The following is a 23864-nucleotide window of genomic DNA, read 5'->3' on the forward strand; positions in this document are numbered from 1 at the left end:
TTTAGAAGTTCTACCTGATTTGACAGCATAGTAACCGAATAGACATTATAAACGCCTGTTGTTTTAGTTGGCTTAGTCCTCATGACTTGCCACTGATAGTTATTCAGTGACATCTCCTCTATAAACTTATAGGAATCTTTAGGTGTTTTATTATTGTTGGTTCTATCAGCAGCTACGTCAACCATTTGTCGAGTCGAAGGATTCAAGCCATTATGGAATGTTTGAACCTGTAGCCAAAGCGGTAGCCAATGGTGAGGGCACCTTCTCAGTAAGTCTTTGTATCTCTCCCATGCATCGTAGAGTGTTTCTAAATCCATCTGTACAAAAGAAGAGATATCATTACGTAATTTAGCCATTTTAGCCGGTGAAAAATATTTTAGTAAAAAATTTTTGGTCATTTGTTCCCAAGTAGTGATTGACCATCATGGTAATGAGTTCAACCACTGTTTAGCTTTGTTTCTCAATGAAAAAGGGAATAACCGAATACGAATAGCATCATCAGAAACACCATTAATTTTAAATGTATCGCATAGTTCCAAAAAGTTTGCTAAGTGAGCGTTGGGATCCTCATCCTGCAAACCATCAAACTGAACAAATTGATGTATCACTTGAATTGTGTTAGGTTTTAGTTCAAAAGTATTTGCAGCTACAGTAGGTCTGACTATGCTTGATTCAGTTCCTGTTAAAGAAGGTTTAGCATAATCATACATAGTGCATGGAGCAGGATTTTGATTAACCGCAATTACAGGAAGTAGCTTATTGTCTTGGTTTTTAGCCATCTCTTCGATTGCGGGTTGAGTATCGTCCTTTTGCTCGTTCTCTATGTATCTTAAGCTTCGCCTTTTTTCTCTTTGGTTTCTGCGAACTGTGCGATTGATTTCTTCGTCAAAAAGTAGTGGTCTTGACGGGTTTCTTCTAGTCATAAACTATAAAAACCTGCCAAGAGAAAGTAAATGTAACACCCCTTACCCGTATCCAAGGTTGGAACAAAGTACGAGGCATTACTAGACTTAACAATGCACATAGACGAAAATCGGGCCATAAAATTTCATTTAATTCAAAACTTTTCGAACACATGCATAACAAACAAAGCTAACTATATCTTCACATCAAAACATAGGACATGGCACGATTAATTAAACTTATAAACCATAATGGATAAGGAGTACATCTCATGATCATATACGATAACTCAATGCGCATCGACACGTATGGTCAAAATCATAATAAAATACATATCACAAACCAACTTCCTATATATGCCACTCACTTGATATTTCTAATATTTGAATTAAATCTCCCAAAATGATAGTTTGATAGTGTGATTTTGCCTCCGACGATCTCCAACCCCGAGCCGACCTGCCAATACTAAAAAAATAGAGAGGATGGGTAAGCTTTACGCTTAGTAAGTTCATATGAAAATAATAAGCAATTACTACCACACTTTTCAAGATAAAATAATTATTTCTATCTTGGATTTGTGGTCATGAAACCACTATTCCGATTAGGCCCTAATTCGGGATATTATAGAAAACGTAAATTAATAAATAATAATAAATTAAATTAAATTAAATTGCAAGAAAAATAAATGGCTAAAGTAATAAAAATTGAGCGTTCCTAATATCTTAGTTCCCCGGTAATGGCACCAAAAACTTGATCGCGTGATTTCGTGATAGGTTTTAAATATTTATAATTAATCTTTCTTCAAACTAACTATTATCGCGATGTAGGCAAGTGTACCTATCAAACAGTAGTATAGTTTTAGCAAGACCGGATTGTCGAACCCAAAGGAACTAAAAGTACTAGTAATGACTGTCTTTTTATTATCTAGCCTAAGAATAAAGAGGTTTTGTTTTAACTAACTAATTATCTAAACTAAGAATTCACAGAGAATGGAATAGGGGAATTGCTTTTGGGAAAATCGATTGAATTAAGACAATACCTAAGGAAAAATCCACCTAGACTGTACTTGTTATTCTGGCTCCGAATCGGACGATTTATTCGTTTAACTTGTTCCGTAGAGATCCCTAAGTTATGTTATTATCCCTATTCAATACTAATAACATCTAATCCCTAGATTGAATAATTGAGACTTTTATCTAATTAACACCCTAGGGTTGCATTAACTAGATCTATGGATCCCCTTATTAGGTTTCACCCTAATCTGGCAAAATCTTGTCACCCTATGTCTAGGTGCACAAACAACTCCGCTTAATTATGACAAATGTACTCTTAGACAGGGTCTATTCCTCCTCTGAATAAGATCTTATCTTGAATCAGTATCCTAGAATATCAAAACAAGAATTAAGAACACATAATTAAGAACAAGTTAAATATTTATCATACAATTCAGAAAATAATAACAAGATTTGCCTTAGGTTTCATTCCCCTTAGGTATTTAGGGGTTTTAGTTCATAACTAAATAAGAAAACATCTCAGAATAATAAAGAATACAACACATAAAGAAAACCCAAAACTCCTGAAGGGGAAATTGAAGAGAGATCTTCAGTCTTGATGGTGAATCTGACTTTTGAGATGGATCAATCGGCTTTCTTGGAGTAATTCCTTACTCTCTATTCTGTGTCTCCCTTTTTCTTCCTTCTCTAGGGTGTATTTATAGGCTTTGGAATGCCTAAGAGCCCTCAAAATTGGCCTTTTCTGAATTGGACTCAACTTGGGCTCGACAGGGACACGCCCGTGTGCGATTACTTCAGGCCGTGCTCGAGCCTGCCAAATTGACACGATCGTGTCGTCTGCCCGTGTGAGGGGGTCCAGGCCGTGTTGATTTCGTACTTTGGCCCATTTTCTTCGTTTTTGGCCCGTTTCTCGTTCCTTTCGCTCTCCTATGCTCTCCTAAGTATAAAACATAAAATTAAAGCATTAGGAGCATCGAATTCACCAATTCTCATAGGAAATCATCCATAAAATGCGTTAAACATGGGGTAAGAATATGTATAAATTACGGTTTATCAGTAAACAACTTTTACTAAGTAGATTTTCATAAAAAGGGCTTTAAGGACTATTTTGTAAAAGTTGTAGAAAAGGGTAGAAAAATGTGAAAGGAAAGAAAATGTGGGCTATTATGAACATGCAAAATGTTCGGCGAGGCTTGGGTAACTAAGAAATCTCATACATTTTATTATCCGAGCCTAGGGACTAAATTGCAAATATATAAAAGTATAGAGATAAAATAGTAATTTTACCCAAGTATGAATTTTGGGTCGTTTTGAGTAATGTATGTATTAAACAAGCTAAATTTGGTATTATAGATCAAGAGAATAGAGATACGGGCCTTGATAGGGGAAAGAACAAAGTTTACGAGGTTTAAGCTCAATTTCTAATATTTTGTACCAAGGTAAATACATATGCTAATAAATACATTAATTATTGTTATTAAATGATTTATTGATATATGTATGCTTAATATGATTATTTGGCTATGTTGATAATATGACATGTTTTGATGCTTTGCTATATGATTATGAGACGTTGACCATGTGAAAGAAACCATTATGCGAGTACATCCGGTAAAGGTTTGGAAGTCAAAAATCACATTTGAACCTTAGGAATAGTTGAGGATACAAGTGATATGTCACTAGGATAGTCATGTGTGTTATAAGCTCATTTAATAAGTGATACATGCTAGGGCCCGGGTGCTGGGTATCCTGAGTTGTGTTCGGATACTCTTTTAGCTCTTTGAGTAGCCCCGTTGAAAGCGGCATGTGATTCTGTGATATGAGGCACTTCGGTGCACATTCTGTCAGGTAGCCAAGGCTACGTTCAGGCACTTCTGCGCAATTCTTCCATGTGTTCGAATCATATTCCAAGTGTTCAACGGGTAACGTAATATGAATTGTGAAAGTAAAATTTAAGTAAGCCATATGTGTGTAAGATGGCACAGGTATGTACTAAAACCCTATGGGGACTTAGTATATGATGATATTATGAAAGATATGTATTTGGATAAGCATGTGCATATGAATATGGAAGGTAAGTATACATATGACATGATGAAAAGTATCATAATGGATAAGTAATTATGCGTAGATTATCAATAATTGCAAAAATGTAGATTATTTGTATGTGTACTTACTAAGCTTTATAGCTTACCCTCCTCTCTTTTCCCTTCTCTTTAGATAAGTCAAGCTAGCTCAAAGAATCGAGAGACGTTAGAGCTCAGATCACACTATCTTCAAGGATTTTGGGTATAAAAACGTTTAATTATTTTGGTCATGGCATGTATAGGAAACTTGTGTATTTTGTGTATATGTGCTATGTTGAAGTAGCCAAGTGTAATGGATCATTTGGGCATTGATTATTTTGTATGTGGCCATGTGATTTGGTTCATATTAATGATTGCGATGTATCCCAAAGTTTACCTTTATATCCATACTAAGAGGTATATGTGTTGGTTTGATGGATGACTATTTATTTGCTAGTATGTGGTTTCATGATTTAGTACTCATAAGGGATTGATAATAATGAATATGGTAAACTATGAAATTGGTGTAGAATGACTAAAAGTTAAGGTTGTGTGAATACTAATGGACTAGTATGAAAAGGGGTCATAGTGATGTTATAATGTTACATGTTTAAGTGTCCAAATATATCATGAGATATGCCATTGAACATATGGAAGTGTATGATTGTTTAAAGGTGATCAATGGCTTGGATAGTAGCCTCCAAATGGTCCACACGGGTAGACACACGGGCATGTGTCTAGGCTGTGCGTGACACACAGTCAGCCCCATGGGCGCATCGTTTGACCGTGTGTCCCCTGCACCTTGAATTTCAGGTTAACATGCATGGTAGTAAACACACAGGCAGAGACACGCCCTGTGCCTCAACCATGTAGAGGACACGTCCTCTGGCCACGGGCGTGTGCTTGGCTGTGTGCCTCAAATTTGTATGATGACTTCATAAACAGAATGCTCACTAAAATCACACGGGCTACCACACGGGCGTGTCCCAGGCCGTGTGAGGAACACGGGCCAATGACATGGGCGTGTGCTTAGCCGTGTGAAAACCCCTGTAGGTTCGAATTGGAAAATAAATCCAATAATTCCACACGGGTGTGGGACATGAGCGTGTCCCCAAGCACATGGGTGTGTGCATTGCCTCCATACGGGCGTGTGAGGCTTTAACCTAGAAATCTTCTTAGAATTTTCGTGAGTTCTCGATTTAGTCCTGGACCGCTAATGATGTATGTTTTGGGCCTCGTAGGTTCATAATAGGGATAAATTGACTTTAATTGATTGGTTTTAGTTTGAATGAAATTTTGTGGCCCAATTTTGTATGTTTGGTTCTGCTTAAGTCCGATAATGCCTCGTACCCTGCCTCGGCATCGGATACGGGTAAGGGTGTTACATCCCAAGTCAGACGATCAAGCTGAGTACCCTCCTCAACCATTAACCATCATTGGTATGCCTCGTCACGAAGCAGGCAGACTGCACCCTTAAGTTTCTGCTCAGGAGTGCAGTCTAAGTCGTTCATAATCCTCTCTGTGGCCTCTAACTAGTACTCGACCACACTAGGGGTGACTCTAATGACACCCCTAAATAGCTCAGCACCATTACATCAGAGTTGTTTAGTTATCGACCCACGACCCCCAGATCTAGAATAGGGTCCAGCGACCCTCTCCAATATCCTCAGCATGGCCTTGGATAGTACATCGTCCTCAGCCGAGTGACTCTGAGACCCAGTCTCAGTAGCAGGTGAAACTAGCATCTCACTCATGTCTAGATGTGGCATACTACCTAATGAGGAAGACTCATCTTGAGCCCCCTACGGCCCCTTCTACAGCCACGAGCACCATGTCAGCGAGTTCCACGAGTGCTCATAGTGTAATTCAAATTTTATCTACATTACAAAGTTTTATGCATCAGTTCTAGTTATTTATTAACGGATGTTTTATGCATAAATTATCAGAAGTTCAGTATCTTTTTCAGAGGTTTCAGTCTCTTTCTATTCATTTCAATTTCAAAAAGTACTAACTATAGTGTTTCATAACTGTTCTAACGAATTTTCAGAAGTACTTACAAGATCAGCGCCGAAAACTCGGTGTACCACATAATTTTTCAAATTATTCAAGAAATTTGAAAACCAGTTCTTTTAAAACAGAATTTTGTCCACAGCTGAGTTTTGCAACCTGACTCTAATACCACTAAATGTAACACCCCATACTCGGCCTAGACGTTATGGCTGAATCCGAAAATGTCACAAAGAATGGGTTTTGAAAACAAGTTGATTCCATTAACTAATCACTAATAAAACTCACATTCCTTCCTATTTATTACAGAAAACATTATTTTGACAATTCATTTGCCAAAACACTTATTATAGCGGAAGATAAACAAAACCAGAACATTTTAGAAATTCGTTTCGCACTTTTAGAAATTCTCTTTTTGGCGTAAAATCCATTTCCGTAAAATATTTTATCAAGCGTGTAACATATCGAGCATATCAAACCAAATCAAGTTAAAAACCAAAACAGTGCAAAAAGTTCCAAAACTTACAAACTCTCAGAATTATATCCCAATTTATTAAATAAACCATAAATTAATAAATCTAAACAGTTTTACGGAAGAGTGGTCATCGCCGAGTCCCTACTGTACCGATCCACCTAAGATTGTGGATTACCTGACAATACAAACAAACAAATGTTAGTTTACTTAAACTCAGTGTGTAACCCAACAGAATTAAGCAGGCAACCATACAGAATCATATACACAGTCGAAAATAGATACAGATGTAGAGTCAGGCTCGCTCAGGCCCATTTCAGTTAGAGATACAGTAAATAAAATTAGACAATCAGAATCCTACCCCCATCCTCTACACAACATCTCCGACCATCCCAACACACCATGTGGTGTTAAAAACACCCACCCATCCCTACACGTACTAGATATAGTGTAGCCAACCTGCCAGATGATAGGAGATGACCACCGTACAGAACACTTCCTCCATCAGTACAAAACCCACCCCACAATCATATACAGAACAAATACAGAATACATATTAAACATGCTCAATATGCTATGTACAGATATCAGAATAATCAGATATGCATGGCATAATCATACTCAGAACAGATTATCAGTCTATCAGATCTACAATTTTGGGGTTTGGTTAGCCCTTACGACCCTACAGTAGGCCCACGGTCAATTAGGACGACCTGTGCGGCCCTCAGAGAAATTTCAAAAACTTGGGCCTACATGCCCATGTGGCTTGCTCGTATGGGCCCACACAGTCTGGCCCAAGAATCCACATGCCCATTGTCATGCCTATGTGGGCCCACATGTCCAACTCGACCTAACCCATGTGGCCCACACGGCCACATTCGAGCCACTACATGGCCGTACGTTGCGCACGGCCATGCTTTCGTCGACCACACAGGTGGCCACATGCCCGTGTGGTGTCGACAGAACTGTTTTTTGACTTTTGTCGAAACCTCAAATTTTGCGTTTTAGGTACATACCTGGTACGATTATGATGCTACTGCAAACACGAACACTTTAGAACCTAAAAATCGACATACCAACGCTAAGAATTAGTCTTAATACACGGTTGAATCGTAATTACAAAATCGACAACAATTTCAACCAACCAACCAACACTTAACCCAACACCCCGAACGATTTCGATTAAGATTCCGCACGAGGAGACCCCCTTACTTCCTGATTTACTGCTACCAAAACTAAGAATAAAGTTTCAAATTGGAAAGATTCAAAAATGCAAGAAACCAATTTAAAGAAAAACCCTTATTCAAGCAGAACATTCTACGCTCACTTACCCATGTACAATACCTTGAATTGAAACACCGAAATTAAGACCAAATTTTCCCAAAACGAAGAAAAGAATGATGAGTGGAAACAAAAAGAAAAGGGTTGCAGAGAAAGGGAGAAAGAGACGTCAGTTTCTTTTTCTAGGAGAGATTTTTTGGGAAAACAAGTTTTACCCAAATCCCACTACTTCCACAATCAAAACCACCCACTACTTAGAATTCTACTACAACTGGAACTCTATTACAGAGCCGAGCAAAACTAACACCCACGCTCGTGCAGGGATTCAAACACAGGACCTCTATCACACCAACACCCTTACCCCTCAAACCAGCAAGCTCATTCTGATTTGAATTTACAGATAATTAAATATAAGCCCACATTACAAACATAGGGCTTAATTCCAAAAATAACAAAATTTAGCAAAGGTGAGACTTGAACCCAAGACCTCTGATAGTGTGATGGTGCTCTGATGAGATTCCAATCGATCAAGCTTCTGATGATCTACAATTAAAGAAAAACAACTATGTAAGCAACTAATGCTTAGTAAGTTTGTATAAATGAAACTTAACTTACCGAACATTTTAAGTTAAACAACTAAGCATAATTTTTATTATGTCATAAGCTGACTTTCCTTTCCTATACACACCACCTCAGAAGGTTAGTAGGTGTAACATTGCATATATAATTCCAATCAAAACATGATATAAAACATATCTAACATTTGACTTTCATAATTCATCACTCATACATATATACTAAACCACCTTTTCCTTTCAAGTACACATTTTATCATAATCCATATCATGACTCAAAAATCATAGTTCATTTCATGTAATCACATACCCTTTAAAAGCTTTATTTACCTATTGAACCAAATGAAACAACCTCGAATACTCAGAAAATATTCATAAAAACATTTATTCTCTAAACACACCACAAACATAACTGGATAACATATTTATAGACATATGAAACATATAATTACACCAAGACATTAATATTTATTATCAAACTATACTAATCAAAACATTCTTCTCATTTAATTCAATATATACAATGGCTCAAACCAAAGTAATCCATGCTTCCATACATATGCATATACACAAACATATCTTTATACATAAATCTGAATCAAAGAGTAATTTAACATTTAAACATAAAATTTTATGGCCTGTTGAACTATAGCAAATTGACTCGGATACTCGGGTTTCTCCCAAAAACACCAGAGAGCATCAAAATGCTAACAGAGGCACCGTAGTGCAAATAAAAAAGCAGTGAAGTGCAAACAAAGGCACCGAAGTGCAATCCCGTACCAACCCGCATACTAGCCCTATTGGCATGTCAATCGTGTCCTAACTGTTTACTACATTCAATCGGAAATTATAACTAAATTCACAATATTGATAAATCAATCATTCAGAGGCACTTCTTATTTTCATAATACCATATGTCCTTCATATTCATTTCAATTTTGTGCAACCACAAAATTCATCACTTCCGAATATTCATTTATCATTTGTACTTAATCACAACATTTAATAATTTATAGGTAAATAATGAAATTTCACATTAAATACAATTATCCAATAAACATTAATACAAATATAAAAAAAATTCATATACAAATACTTACACTATGAACTTACCTCGACAATTACAGTTGTAAAAACAAAGCCGATGACTAACCTGACACATTAGCTTTTCATCGACTTAGATCCTTTGATTCGTTTCTTGATCTAAATAATAAATTTCATTCAATTAAACCATTCAAATAAATTAATATAATTAATTCAACTTATAACCCTTATCAATGGGAAATTTATAAAATTACCCCCAATATTTTACCTTTTCTGCAATTTAGACCCTAAACTTGAAACTTGCAAATTTACCATTTTTAGCTAAAATTCATGTTAGCTGATTTTCATAGGATTCCTAAGAGCCTATGTTCACCAAAATTTCACACTAAATCTAATTAAATTTAACTCTTTTTACAAATTAATCCTTTAACCTTAAAATTACTAAAAACTACTATACAAAAATAGTTTTAAACATTAACCAAGGCTGCAATTTCATCACTTAACTTCAAAATTACCTAGAATTCATCAATGGTAAATTTCAAAATCTTAAACAATTTCAAAAATGAAGACAGGTTAGCTGGACCTAGTTGCAACATTCTCAAAAACATAAAAATTACAAGAAACAGGTATAAAATTACTTACATGCATGCCTCCAATACTTGACCGAACCTCAAACACCAAAACTGGTGTTGTTCAATTACCATTTCGACAACCATAGCATTTGGAATATGGTGAAGCCATTATTTTTATTTTTGTTAAAGTTTTAATTACTAAATTACTAATTTTCCCTTTAATAATATATTCTAATAAACCAATACATAAATCTATTACAATCCATTAGTTTATAACATGACATAATTACCATATAAGTCTATTAATTTAAGATTTTATAACCATTTGACCAGTAACGCCCTAAAACCTGGCCTAGAAGTTTAGACCGAATTTCGGAAGTCACATTGATCACCAAAGTGATCGTGGGAAAATTTAGTTTAACAACCCGAAAAAAACCTTATAGTATTAATAACAGAACTTACCATCCAAAATCGTTTACATAAAATCAGATTTACAGAAAACATTTTATTAACCAGTTTTACAAAAAAAAAACATGACGCTTTTGAGACCTCTGCAAACTGAGTTCAGCTTCAAAACACGTAAATATACTTGAAAGGGGAAAACACTAAAAGGGGTGAGCTACACAGCTTTGTGTGAGTTCGAAAACGATTAACAACAGATTTACAAAAGAGAACTCCAGAGCATTTCAATAGCAAAACATACTTATAGAGATACACAGAAACAGAAAGAAAACTCAGAACCAACGTCCCAACAAAACGTAACAAATCAAGCACACAAAGTCAAACACAAACACTTTGTCACAAGTGTTATTCAGTCAGACAAAATACAGTCAGAAAATTTTATACCCAGAACATTCAAACAGATGCGTATGAATGCAGTCAGGTAATACAAACCCACCCATCCAGCCAAAACACCTCTCCATCCCCCAATCAAACCCCAAAAGAGCTATTTAAGCTCATCTAACCAAACACACAACATAGGACCCCGAAAGGCCCATCCAACCTTACACACCATGTATGTGGACTGAGCCACCCAGATATTATTATGCAGCAGAGCTGGCGTATATACAGTACAGTGCAATGCGATAATCCACTGTACACACATGTTGCAGTTTGAACTGCCAGATTAGATAATAATACGAAACAAAGTTGACATATATGTAGTACAGTGTGGTAAACCGATGTATAGATAAGTTGCAGTTAAACTACCAGATCAGATTAGAATCAGTCTTCCTTCTCTTTACAACCAAACCCCAAAAGTTTTATGCAAATGTATGTATACAGACAAGTGTACATAATCAAAATACAAAATTTCCAAACAGACATTCAAACACAAAAACTCACATCTATTCAATCAATTATAGAATTCTCATGTAGTCACAGAATACGCACCATACAAAACCATTCACACACCAATCACTCAAATCCAGAAATGCTTACAATCAGTTACCTGGATTCAGAATCAATGGAAAATTAACTTCAAGTAACAATTAAACTATCTGTTTAAATAAAGGTACATATATATAAAACACACTAGTCTAGTTTGAATCAAAGTCTCAATCACCATTGTAAAACTTAGCTAGGAGTCAGAACACACAGAATCACAATCAAGCTTTAATTTGACATAGAACAAAATCTAATAAGGTCGGGCCACACGGCTGTGTACTCCGGCCATGTGGAAATGCCTAGGTCGTATGGGGGTCAACACGCCCATGTGGAGGGACACACGCTCGTGTAGAAGGAGGCACACGCTCGTGTGACCTAGGGACATGACCGTGTGATTCAGCTTGTAACTCTTTGTCCGGTTGTACTAAAATAGAGTACAGGGCAGACACGACCGTGTGAGGGTCTTACATGCCCGTGTGTCCAAAACACACACCTGTGTGGGATCCCTGAATCCTCAAATTTGCCACACGATCACATGGCCAGGCCATGTAGTACCAAATCACTAAATCCCTAATTTGCCAATCACTCACGCCCATGTGCCCAGAAGACACGGACGTGTAAAAATTAACTAATTTCCCCAAATCATCCACACGGCCATGTGGCACCCAAATTAGCAAAGAAACCCTAATTCCCAATTGCACACAACTGTGTGAACTGCCCGTGTGGGGGCACATACCTGTGTGGCCACCTGTGTAGTCACGAAACCACACCGAAACTGGTCGAAATCTCAATTTTGCAACATCATAACAAACCCCAATCATTAACCACTCTTTAAACAAAAAAATCTTATAGAAATCCTCCAAATTCAACAACAATTTCATGTAAAAAATAAGCAGTTTAGAACACACACAAGTTGCCAAATTTCACAGCAATTCGGTACCAATACCCAGCTCAGTACACACTCGAGATTATCAAATACTACTACAAAATTGAATCAAATCAAAACAAATAGAAGAGAAGATGTTTGAAACCCACACCTTATTTGTGAGATAAGCACCCGGATCATTTGATTCGCTCTCCAAGCCAATTTAGAGACCTACGGTCAACAATGTTGAACCCATAATTAATTTGGGAACCAACAGAGGGATAAAAAGAGAAGAAAATCTCTCTATTGAAAAAAAACCAAAAAGAGAGATGAAGGAAACGTCCAGAGAGAAAAAGAAGAGAACATGCAAAATTTTTCCCAAAAAAAAAATAATAAAAATAAAAATAAACCAATCAAAATAACAAAAATAAAGTTAAAAATTAATAACTATTTTTAACTCAAAACAAATAGAAGGTGCAAAAATAATTCCCTACTAGCACACCTGGAAACTCGAACCTGATACCCCAGACTAAATTAACACATAACCTACCACTAGACCAGCAAGCCCATTCTGACACTAGAACGCGAAAGCAAACTCAAATGCCCGATCTAGCCACTGACCCTACCTGCAAATCTAAAAACTTTTAACCCCAAAAACGGGACATTACATGACCCCTTTAACTATTACAAATCAACTTTTGCACCTTATTCACTTTAGTCCATTTTACCTAATTAACTTTTTAAACATTAAAATTTCTTAACCAAATTTTAATATGACTAAAATAACACTCCAAAAACATTTAATAAAATATTTACGAGCTCGGTTTATAAAAACAAGGTCTCGATACCTCTTTTTTCTAAAACCACTTGACTTTAGGGATATTCCACTTAAACCTAATTATTCTTTCAATTAAAAAAAATCATTAAGTCAAATTTCAATATAATTTTATACTTGTCTTAAAAATCTTAAATAATAAATTTTACGAACTCACTCATCGAATTTATGGCTCCAAAACCACCGTTTCTGACACTACTGAAAAATGGGTTGTTACAAATTTTCATTTGAACATACTAAGCATCCAATATGCTTATATCATTGTTTCTTTTCCTTGTAGTTCTTAGCTTGTGGAATGTGTCAATCGTAACTTTTGAAATTCATACTATCTTGCTATCAACTCGATAGAATTCTAATCGTTTTAAAGTTTGGTTATGTGACATGTACATAACAAATGTGTTAACTTTGGATTGATAGTTTGGCTTGTATCTTAATTATGATAAGCTTTAAATGTGGCACTTGAACGCCAAAATTTTGCTTGATGAATGGTGAGTAGTTTAAATGTATGGTTGTTTAGGTAGAATTTGGTTTAGTTAAATTGTTATATTTTGAGGTTAAATATGGATACTTTGAATAGGTTGTATTGAAATGTTTGGTGTCAAATTATGGCATATTAGGTTGATTAATTTGAATTGATTAAAATGTGATGATTTTGTATGTTTTAGCATGTTTTTATGCAGGAGAGTTTGGTGTTTAAACACTAAATGTTTAAGGTTTGTTTTGGTTTGGAATGAGGTAGGTACTGATTGTAAACTTTGAAATTTTTCCATAAGGTATCGATACCTCAGGAAGGGTAACAATACTTTAGAATTTTTCTTAAATTTTCAAAACATCGAACCTTTAAATGGTATCAATGCAAAGGCAAGGTATCAATACCTTGGAGTACGTATCGATGCTTTATAATTGGTATCCAAACATTTGGTTTTAATTTAATATTTCTAAACATCGAAGCTAAAATTGGTATCAAAACCAGATAAGGGTATTGATACATGAACTAAAATTTTGAAAACCCTATAATTTTGGTCCTATTTCATGTTCGAGTCAATAAAAAAGCTTTCATAAGTTTAATTAAGTCTCGAAATTAATTGTGTGTCACAATATCTAGGTGTTTATGACATGACTAAATATTTGAATGATTTATATATGATATACTTGATCTGGAATTTTAAAATTGATGTAAAAAGGTCCCTATTCAATCTTAGGTTGACTTTTAAGTATTTGTGTGCTTATATAAGACTTTGGAAAGATGCTCATGATATTCACTGTTTTATTGTCATTGATTGCATGAATGATTATATGAGGTGATGATTTTACCATGAATTTGTCAATAGTTGCTCCAGCAACGACTGTAGCATCTCGTAGCTTGGATCCGGCAATCGGGCCGGGCGAGGGATGTTACACTATCAAAAGGTGTCAGTATTCCTATTTATAATCATTCTAAATATCAGAGTATTGTTGGGAATTTTCAATATGTTGTGATTGCAAGATTCAAAAGTATTTTTTAGTTTATGCACATTCCGTTGGATACATACTATGTTGCCATGAAATGAATTTTGCAGCACTTACGAGCCACAGAGGATTATAGTGTGTGTTTTCATCCTGCTCATAGGCAATCCATTACTGGCTTTGTTGATGCCAATTTGGGACTTTGCATTGATGATTCTTGGTATACATCAAGGTATTGTTTATTTTTCAATGATAATTTGATGTCTTGGTCTTCTAAGAAACAATAAGTCATGTCCCAGTCTACTATTGAGGTAGAGTATTGGACTATTTCTAATTCCAAAACTAATATTATATGGTTGGGGTCTTTACCTGTTGGGTTACATGTGCAGCCAAATGATAAGTGTGTATTGTGGTGTGACAATTTAAATGTCATGGCAGTCGTAACGAATCCCCTTTTTCACTCTAAGTTCAAGCATGTGGAGCTTGATTTTTATTTTGTTCAATAGTGAGTTTCTACTGGTAAATCTTCAGAATAGGTTGCTGACATACTTACTAAATGTTTATCTGCCACGCTTTTTTTTTTTTTTTTACAAAATGCAAAGCAGACTGAAGGTGCAGGTAGTAGAAGATGGGTGAATGGTAGTAATTCAGTAATCAAGTCAAACTTATTTAGATTTAGTTTGAATTAGTTTAGTTAGCTTGATTTCAATTTATTTGTTAGCTAGTTGTGTAACATCCTGATTTTCGGATTTATTCGCGGTTTTCAATATTTTGTAAAGATTTCTAAAATTTTGTATTTGGATGTGAAATTAATATTTTGAGTAAGTAAATGGGCTTATGGAAGGCCCATGAGTTGGCCAAAACCCAGTTGAATTTTTGGAATTTTAGACTTAGGGTTAGGGGTTCTGGCTAAGTGGCCCTTAAGTAGAGTGGTGGGTAAGTTGCATCACAAAAAGAGCCTTGGTAAAGTGGCAAGGGTGACGCCACTAGGCTCCTAAAAAAGTGGCGTGTGTAGCTTTGGGAAGGCAAGGGATCGATTCCCTGTGTTGGCAAATAGATGCATTTATTTTTTAAATGCAGGAGGGGTAAGTGTTGGAGTTGGTGGATTACGCTAGAGGAGAGTTGGATCGGTTTAAATGCTTGGATTAAGGAGGATAAGGGAGAGATTTAAGGATTTGGATGAAGCTAGGAGTTGGCGAATTATGGGAATTGAAGAGGGAAAAATCGGCAGGGGGTTATGAGGTTAGTATTTCGGCACTTAGGGTATTGAGTGGTGCCGTTTTCTTTTGCTTTTGCACCCAAGGGTTTTCTTTTTCCCTCTATTCCCTCCCTAGCCGAAACTATCACCTATCTTGTTCTTCTTTCTTCATCTTTCTTGTCCAAAGCCGTCCATCAAACTTGCTTATCATCAGCACCTTTGCCGAAATCACAAAAGCCGAAATCCTATGGTCATTGCTTGTGCCGATTTCTTCAAAGCCAGGTTCTCCTATGTTCTTTTATTTTTATTAATTTACAATTATCTTTTCTTAATCCTAGATACTTGACAGCAATTCTACTTCAAGGTTATAGCCCCACATTATCATCTTCTTCATCACACAAAAGCCGAAAAACCATAGATTTGGGGGCTTATAGCCAAAACTTTAAGACTTTGGAGAATCGAGTTCTACCATCGTTTGATAGATAAATCTGCACTAGATTGCGTGGAAATCAAGTAGGAGTAAGGGGTAAGTACTTATCATCTCAGATCTGTTCTTATTTTGCAAAGTTAAGAAAAGCCGAAGTCCCTAAAATTAGGGAGGCTGTCGATTTGGGCATGTGGCTCTAAGGGTTTTTAACGGTTGTTTTCTTTCGGTGGTTAGTGCCTTCTTAAGTGTTGGATTGAAAGCGTGAATCATTGGAGCAATCGGATTCAGAGCTAGCTATCGATTTTGGCAAAAAGGTAAGGTTTCAAAGACTTTTAGGGACATGGTTCGATCATGGGTGAGTAAGTTTTGGAATTTAGTGATTATAGCTTGTAAATAAGCACTTTGCTAATCAATTGTAGGATATCGAAAGAGATCTCAGTAGCAGTTGTCACGAAACAGGTGTGTACCGAACACCCCTCTTTAGCTCAATTTGGCAAAAGCCGAAATACCGAAATTCTGGCATTTTATGGACTTGTAAGCATGCGAATGCTCTCAAGATGTAGAATAATTGTTAGATCTAGCACTGCAAGGTGGTAAGTAAGTTTGTGTGACGTTTTAACGTACTTCGGAAAAAGGGCCTCGATGGGCTAAAACTGGGCCCAATGGGCTTACTACCAATATGGGCAAGAGGTGGGCAAAGTAACTGTCGGATAGATGGTAGGATTAAATTGCATAAAATTGTTAAGAATTACTGGAATAGCTTATGTAGTTCGTAAGTTCTGAAATTACCCTGAAAAGCATAATTACCAAATACCCTAGGGTTTAAAATGGTGAAATGCATGAATAATTGATCTTGTATTTTGCATATTATGCTTTTATTAATATCTCATTGCATGGGATTGGGGTATTGATGGAGGAAATCTTGAATGTGGTTCATCCACGTCTTGGAGGCTTTGCCTCAACTTTCGATATTTGAGCGTTCTTCGCCTTTGTGGAGTGTGAAATTTGGGTGGGTTGAGATATTCCCCACATGGAGTGTAGGGTGGCACGGGAGTGTGTAGCGGTTGGTGGGTTGAGTAGTCTCCCAGTTGGGCTTGCATGCATTATTACTATTGCTACCTATATTCTTGAAGCGGGCCTATGGGCCATCTTGATATGTAAAAGGGGCTAAAGCCTTGCTATCAGATTCGAAAAGGGCTTCGGTCCACTGTGTACTGTTATCTGAATAGGGCTTAGGCCCAATGGGCTCGAGCTGATTTGGGCTTTGGATGGGTTTTCTGTATACACTGAGTTTTCCCAAACTCACCCCTTCCTCTTCCATCCTTGCAGGTGAGCCCTAGATAGTGGACTTGGAGCTGGGCGGGATTCAGAGTGGCCATGAAGCTTGATTGCCGATTTTTAAATAAGTTCAGCATTTAATTTGGATTATTTTTATTGTGCTTGAAGTTGTAATAAGGCCGCTCTTTTTATTAATTTTATTTTGGGGGATTATTAAACTGGTTAGCACTAGGGTTCGTTTTATAAAAACTACTTGTTTTTAAAAGATCACGATGACGCACAAAGTTTCCGCAAAGTAAATGTTTTCGAAGAGAATAAATATTTTAAGGAAACGTTTTTCAACCTTAATCAGTTTCTTAAAATGAGACATAACCAAACGATTTTTTTTCCAAAACATACGAGATGTTAGAGTGTGGCAATGGCGGTGTGCATGTCTACGATTGGATCCGAAGGGAGCTTGGTACTTAAGCAGTCCGACGGACTCACCTCCTCTTCTTCCTGGTTTCCTACCTGGTGCACAGCTTCCGTTCACTTTAACCTACTTTTAAAAGTACCTTTTTCAATACCAACTAAGCTTTTTCCAAACTAGGTAATACAGAATGTTTTGAACGCTTCGATGTGGCGCATCAGATCCGATCATATCGTCTAGGCCGGGTTTGGAGTGTTACATTTAGTGGTATCAGAGCCTGGTTGCAACAACTCGGCTGTGGATCAGGTCCGAAAATCGTTTAAAAAATATATATATATTCTATAAGTTTTTCAAAGATGTTCAAAGTTTTTCTATTGAACTAGGTTAAATCAATAGTTTTAAAATGAAAGTGTTTTCAAATAAAATCTTTTTATTTTCGGTAAACAAAAACATGGGTTTTTTTTTTACATGGACTGATAAGGAAGTGGCACACTGAATCCCCGGCACCAAGTCTCTAAGTGTTCTTCTTTCTGCTGTAAATATTTATATAGAACTGTACTGTAAATAAACTGTAGATAGTACTGAGCCTTAGAGATAGTGCTAGTGATAATGTAGTATTAAGGCTACGAAACTAGGACCGTAGCTAAATTGTGATTGTGCGAGAATAACTCCGAAACTCTATCTGTTCATAAGACATTCTGTAATAAACAGTGAAACCAGTAAACTAATGTCATAAAATTCGTAATCAGATAAATCGTTATGAGTACAAGGGCTACTCGGGGAAGAGGCCGTGGTCGAGGCCGAGGTAGCACTCAAGTCGAATCTGCGTCATCTGAACACATGCCACCGGCGAGGTACGCCCACCACCGGTTAATGAAAATGGGCCGTATGATCGGGCCGAGGGATGACGCTTTGTCTCGTGCCATGTTGAGGGTTTTGGAAAGGGTGGCGGAGCTAACGTCGGGCCCATGAATAGGGGTCCATTTCGAACGACTTCGGCCAACGGATTTGAGATTTTAGGGCGTGTCCGAGTGGCCCCAAATGTGACCGTAATCTTGGTTGGAAGCCACAGAGCGGATCATGGGCGACTGGACCTTTCGATGAAGCGAAGTTGAAAGGGGGTGTCGTTCTTTGCGGGATGAAGCGTATCAATGGTGGATTCTTGTGAGAGAGGTACCCCGGTGAGAGGGTAACATGGGAGCTGTTCAAAGCAGACCTTTAAGGCAAAATATGTTAGAGCTAGCTATGTGGATGCACGCAAAGGAGTTCTTGAATCGACTCGGGAAATAAGACCATTCTTTGAATATAAGTGAGTCTTTACGATTGAGTCGGTATGCTAATGGCATTGTTTCCACCGAATCTGGCGCAGCGTTTGTTTTTGAGGATAGTCTCGAGATGAGTTAAGGGTGCTCATAGCTCCATGAGGGAGCGAGATTTATTTGACTGTAGAGAAGGCTAAGATAGCGAGGAGGTGAAACAAACCGAACGGAAGAATTGTGATAGGGATCGAAATCGGTTCGGGAGGGATCTTTGGACCATGGATGCTATAAATCGAAATGTTAAGAGAGCTAGGATGCGAGGAACCGGTTCGGCGATTCCGGTGAACAGTGTAGACCGCAAGTTTGTGGGGATTGCGTGAGAATGCATCAAGGAGAGTCTTGGAAGCATTCAGGGCTTGTCTTCGTTGTGGGTCTAAGGAGCATAGGATTAAGGATTGTCCTAGGAGGGCCACTCGGGCTCGGGGGCCGAGCAAGGGGCTATCGACCGCTCAACTTGTTAGGGATGGACCGCCACCGCCAAGAGGTCGTGGACAAGGTCATGGTGGTAATGGCAGTGGACGTGGGGCACCCGGGGTATTGGTAACACGGATGCTCATCACCGACTTTGGTGTATCTTTGTTCATCGCCATGAGGAGGGTGCCTTTTGATGTCATAAGCTGAATACGTTCTTTATCTATGGTGTACCTTATCTTTCTCGATTGATGTGGGATCAACCCATTCATATGTGGCATATAACATTTACGGGGCCTTTGGGTGTGCACTCCGAGGAGACCGTATATGGGGTGTCTGTGATAAGTCCTTTAGGTCATTCGGTTAAGATAGAGAAACTCTTCAAGGAGGTGCCTCTGGAGATTCAAGGCAGGGTTTTCTGTGGGGATTTGATGGAGTTACCGTTTGAGGAATTCGATTTGATACTAGGGATGGATTGGTTGACCAAGCATAAGGCAACTTTGGATTGTGCAGCTAAAAGGATGGTGTTAAGGACTGACAATGATGAAGAGGTAATAATTATTGGAGAACGAAGGGATTACTTATCCAATGTAGTATCGGCGTTGAGGGCTGAGAAACTGATGCGTAAGGGATGCGAGGCATATCTGGCTTTGGTAAGCCAAGTGGCGAGGATCATTGTGGAGACCATCGAGCTATTAGAGAATTCGGGATGTTTTTTGAAGGAGCTTCTGGATTACCTCCGAATCGGAAGTTAAGTTTGGAATCGATTTGTTGCTGGAACGACTCCAATATCTATTGCACCTATAGGATGGCAAGAAGGAGTTGGTGGAACCGAAGGCTCAAATTCAAGAGTTGTTAGATAGAGGCTTCATTAGGCCTAGTGTGTCTCCTTGGGGAGCATCGGTCTGTTGTGAAGAAAAGGGCGAACGATGCACATGTGCATCGATTATCGCCATTGAACAAAGCGGCGATTAAGAATAAGTATCCACTACCAAGGATTGACGATCCATTCGATCAAGCGAGGGAGCTTGGTATTCTCCAAAATCGATCTTCGATTCGGATACCATCGCCTAAGGGTAAAAGAAGGGATATTCATAAAACAAACATTTGAACTCGATATGGACATTATGAGTTTGTGGTCATGCCGTTTGGGTGACGAACGCACTGCAGCTTTTATGGATCGATGAATCGAGTATTCCAACCTTACTTGGATCGGTTCAGTAGTCGTCTTTATCGATGATATCTTGGTATACTCTGAAGCGAGGCGAAGCATGATGAGCATCTCCGTATTGTCTTGCAAGTGTTAAGGGAAAAGGAGCTCTATGCGAAATTCAAAGACGTCTGAATTCGGTTGAAGGAGGTAACTTTCCTAGGGCATGTGGTCTCGCCAAGGGATTAAGGTGGATCCTCGTAAAATTGAAGCGATTCGGAATGGAAGCCACCTAGGTCGATGATCGGAAATTCGGAGTTTCCTAGGGTTGGCGTGTTACTCTGAAGGTTTGTAGAGGGTTTCTTGGTAATGGCGGCGCCCTTGACAAAACTCATAAGGAAAGGAGTACCATTTGTCTGGTCCGAGAAATAGCAAAAAGCTTTTGATCGGTTGAAAAAGGTATTGACCGAAGCGCCGGTGTTGACTCAACCGGTGTCAGGAAGGACTTTCTTGTATCTGACGATGCGTCGCATGTGGGGTTAGGTTGCGTACTGATGCAAGAGGGCAAGGTGGTCGCTTATGCATCGCGACAGCTTAAGGCTCATGAAGTGAATTACCCTACACATGATTTGGAGCTAGCAGCAGTGATTTTTGCGTTAAAAATTTGGAGACATTACTTATATGGGGAGAAGTGCATCATATACACGGATCATAAGAGCCTAAAATATTTGTTGACTCAGAAGGAGTTGAACCTTAGGCAACGAAGATGGGTGGAGTTGTTTAAAGACTACGACTGTTCGATAGAGTACCACCCAGGAAAGGCTAATGTGGTGGCGGATGCGTTGAGTCGAAGGGTTGTTAATGATTTGGGAGCCTTGTTCGCACGATTAAGTCTATACGACGATGGAAGCTTGTTGGTAGAACTGCAAGTAAGGCCTACTTGGATTGAGAAAATTAAGGAAAAACAGTGAAGGACGATTCATTAGCTCTTCGGCTCCAGCAAGTTAAGAGCGGTGAGAACGAGGATTTTGGGTTGAACACGAAGGAGTTACGTGCTTTGTGGAAGGGTTTGTATTCCAAAGGACCACGAATTGAGGCGATTAATTCTAAAAGAGGCTCATGGTGGACTCGTGCCATGCATCCTAGAGGAATAAGTTATACCGAGACTTGCGAGAGGTGTCTTGGTGGCGGATTAAAACGAGAGGTGACTGAATTTGTTGGGAAATGTCGGCGTGCCAAGACATGTTAAATTTGAGCACCAATTGCCTTCGAGATTCTGCAACTGTGAAAATTCCACTATGGAAGTGGGAAAGAGTAACAATGGACTTTGTGAGTGGGTTACCTTTGACATCCACCAAGAAAGATTCGGTGTGGGTAGTTGTGGATAGGTTAACAAAATCGCTCATTTCATACTGTTCGCACCGACTACTCATCGCAAAAGTTGGCCAAGTTATATGTGGCCGAGGTAGTCTGTTGCATGGGGTGCCGATGTCGATAATATCGATCGAGACCCTAGGTTTACATCTAGGTTTTGGCGGAAGTTGCAAGAAGCGTTGAGTGCAGATTGGATTTTAGCACTTTTCACCCACGCAGATGGGCGATCGAAAGGGTTATTCGAGTTCGGAAGATATGTTAAGAGGTTGTATCATCGATTTTCGTGAAAGTTGGGAGGACTACTTCTTTGTTGGCGAGTTTGCTTACAATAACACTATCAAGAAAGTATTCGAGATGGCACCGTATGAAGCGCTCTATGGGCGAAGATGTCCGCCGACGTGTTGGATGAAATGGGTGAACGACGAGTGCTTGGACCGGAATTGGTGGCGATAATTGAAAGTAAGGTTAAGGCGATAAGGGATCGGTTAAAGGAGGCATCCGATAGACAGAAGTCGTATGCGGATCTGAAGTGCAAAGAGATTGAGTTCGCTATTGGGGATATGGTTTTCTTGAAGGTTTCCCCTTGGAAGAAAATTTTGAGATTTGGTAAGAAGGGTAAGTTGAGCCCATGGTTTATTGGGCCTTATCGAATTGTTAATCGGGTTGGACCGGTGGCTTATCACTAGAGTTACCACGAAGCGCATCGTATCCACGACATTTTCATGTATCCATCTTTGAGGCGATGTCGATCGACCCAACTCATATCATACCGATTGCGTAAATCGAGGTACGATCGATTTAACTTTCGAGGAGGAACACATGCAAATACTTGATCGTGACGTCAAGGTGTTGAGAAGGAAATCAGCCCTTGGTGAAAGTACTTTGGAGGAACCATGGCAATGAAGAAGCTACTTGGGAGGCGAGGAGGCTATCGTCAACAGTACCTCAATCTGTTCTAATAAGGTAAAATTTCGAGGTAGAAATTTCTTTAAGGAAGGTAGAATTGTAACATCCTGATTTTTGGATTTATTCGCGGTTTTCAATATTTTGTAAAGATTTCTAAAATTTTGTATTTGGATGTGAAATTAATATTTTGAGTAAGTAAATAGGCTTATGGAAGGCCCATGAGTTGGCCAAAACCCAGTTGAATTTTTGGAATTTTAGACTTAGGGTTAGGGGTTCTGGCTAAGTGGCCCTTAAGTAGAGTGGTGGGTAAGTTGCATCACAAAAAGAGCCTTGGTAAAGTGGCAAGGGTGACGCCATTAGGCTCCTAGAAAAGTGGCGTGTGTAGCTTTGGGAAGGCAAGGGATCGATTCCCTGTGTTGGCAAATAGATGCATTTATTTTTTTTAAATGCAGGAGGGGTAAGTGTTGGAGTTCAGGTGGATTCTGCTAGAGGAGAGTTGGATCAGTTTAAATGCTTGGATTAAGAAGGGATAAGGGGAGAGATTTAAGGGATTTGGATGAGGCTAGGAGTTGGCCGAATTATGGGAATTGAAGAGGGAAAAATCGGCAGGGGGTTATGAAGTTAGTATTTCGGCACTTAGGGTATTGAGTGGTGTTGTTTTCTTCTGCTTTTGCACCCAAGGGTTTTCTTTTTCCCTCTATTCCTTCCTTAGCCGAAACTATCACCTATCTTGTACTTCTTTCTTCATCTTTCTTCTCCAAAGCCGTCCATCAAACCTGCTTATCATCAGCACCTTTGCCGAAATCACAAAAGCCAAAATCCTGTGGTCATTGCTTGTGCCGATTTCTTCAAAGCCAGGTTCTCCTATGTTCTTTTGTTTTTATTAATTTACAATTATCTTTTCTTAATCCTAGATACTTGACAGCA

At 38.4% G+C, this 23864-nt stretch overlaps 1 non-coding gene across 1 annotated transcript; it reads left to right on the forward strand.

Annotated features, from left to right (window-relative positions):
* Positions 1–243: 243 nt before the first annotated feature.
* LOC128286014 (small nucleolar RNA R71) lies at positions 244–350 on the forward strand. The gene has a single exon (XR_008276561.1). It is a non-coding gene; the product is annotated as a small nucleolar RNA R71 (small nucleolar RNA).
* Positions 351–23864: the final 23514 nt, after the last annotated feature.

This window comes from Gossypium arboreum, chromosome 12 (genome assembly GCF_025698485.1).
Source record: "Gossypium arboreum isolate Shixiya-1 chromosome 12, ASM2569848v2, whole genome shotgun sequence".
Classification (NCBI taxonomy): domain Eukaryota; kingdom Viridiplantae; phylum Streptophyta; class Magnoliopsida; order Malvales; family Malvaceae; genus Gossypium; species Gossypium arboreum.